This window comes from Mus pahari, chromosome 13 (genome assembly GCF_900095145.1).
Source record: "Mus pahari chromosome 13, PAHARI_EIJ_v1.1, whole genome shotgun sequence".
Taxonomy (NCBI): domain Eukaryota; kingdom Metazoa; phylum Chordata; class Mammalia; order Rodentia; family Muridae; genus Mus; species Mus pahari.
This window is the reverse complement of record NC_034602.1, coordinates 69879912-69881763: the sequence shown is the minus strand read 5'-3', so window position 1 is coordinate 69881763 and position 1852 is coordinate 69879912. Positions and strand designations below refer to the sequence as shown.

Here is a 1852-nt window from a genome sequence, read left to right as displayed (position 1 = left end):
GACTCACATTGTTTCTGTTTATTCACAAGAATAACTGTTTATATAAAGATATTAGTATAAATATTCTCATATAGAATCAATATCATCCAGACATGTGAAATTAAAAGAATCAAATTTCAGAGTAAGCCTAAATATTAATTTATTATATAGAATCTTAAAGCAGGGTAATTCTTTTTTTTTTTTTTTCTTTTAGCAGACTTAATCCATTTTTTTTTTCTTGTATAAAAACCCTTATGTGGTAGCCACAGCTGGAGCCTGGGTCCTCTGAACAGAGACTCTGGTGTGGGTTTTCACAAGATGATCAGTGAGTTCCTGATAAGGAGACTTGGTGAAGACAGTCTCTTTCCAGAGGTCGGGGGTCAGGTAGCTGTAAGTCTTGGAGATGGCATCAAAGGTGGCCTTGGCAAAGTTGTCCAGGGTGGCAGTGCAGCCTCTGGCTGAAGTGTAGCAATCATCTATATCGGCCATCATCAGGAGCTTCTTGGGCACAGGAGCAGAGACAATGCCAGTGCCCCTGGGGACAGGGATGAGTCATACCAGCACAGAGCCACATCGGCCTGTTACCTTGCATGGAACAGTGTGGGGCTTGCCAATCTTGTTCCCCCAGTAGCCTCTCCGCACAGGGACGATGGAAAGCTTGGCCAAGATGATGGCCCCTCGGATGGCAGTAGCAACCTCCTTGGAGCACTTAACACCAAGACCAACATGACCATTGTAGTCCCCAATAGTGATAAATGCCTTGAACCTGGTCCGCTGGCCAGCCCAAGTCTGTTTCTGCACCGGCATGATCTTCAGNACCTCATCCTTTAGGGATGCACCCAGGNAGAAGTCAATGATCTCTGACTCCTTAATGGGCAGGGAGAACAGGTAGATCTCCTCCAAGGACTTGATCTTCATGTCCTTAACCAGGCGGCCCAGCTTGGTGACAGGAATCCACTCCTTGTCTTCAGCTTTACCTCCTCGAGCCCCGTGGCCTCGACCACAGCCATGGCCTCGACCACTACCGCGGCCCCTAAGCCCGCTGCCGAATCCTCCATGGAAGCCGCTGCGGCCTCCCAATCCTGGGCCCCCTGGTCCTCCTGGCCCTCCCGCTGCACCAGCGTCATCCGCCATTTGGTGTTTTCCCAAAGAAGAAGAAGCCAGGGTAATTCTTAATACAACAGGATATTCCAAATATTTGCTTAAATTTTATATCATTAATATAATTAAAAGAATGGTGAAGAATTAAAAATATTCCATTTTTATAGATAGCTACCAAATGAATGTTTGATATAAATATAAAAGATTTAATATTTCCCAAACTATACTAGAAATACAATGGTAAGATTGAAGAGAATGAATTTCTCCTCTAGTGAGTGATAACTAGAACGAACAGAATACTATGTTTAGATATGAAATTTTATACTTTAAAAAGTAAATCATATAATAGTAATCATATGATAACATTATTTGAAGAGATTAAAAGTATCTATTTTTACAAGGATAATATTAATTTAAGTTGACTAATACCCTACATTTAAATCAAATGCAAGTTCAAAGCAAGGTAACATTTACTCTTTTCTCTCAGAATCATCATGAAAAAGGGATATAAAAATGATTCATAAGCAAATATTGATAGAAAATAATAAAAAAATAAAATTCCATAATAGATTTGTAACTTCATGTCTTAACATATCATATACATGGCTCTAGTATTTGGCTATTCATCACATGAACTTTTTATCAAAATTTAATGTTAAGTTAGTGTATGGAGCAGACATGAGTAACTAATAAACAAAACAAAACAAAAAACGATCAGTGGTGCAAAGACACAAACATTATGAGAGGAAGCATTGAAGCAAAGATAAGGTGG

At 39.8% G+C, this 1852-nt stretch overlaps 1 pseudogene; it reads right to left on the bottom strand.

Annotated features, from left to right (window-relative positions):
• Nucleotides 1–231: 231 nt before the first annotated feature.
• Nucleotides 232–1113, bottom strand: LOC110330928 (annotated as a pseudogene).
• Nucleotides 1114–1852: the final 739 nt, after the last annotated feature.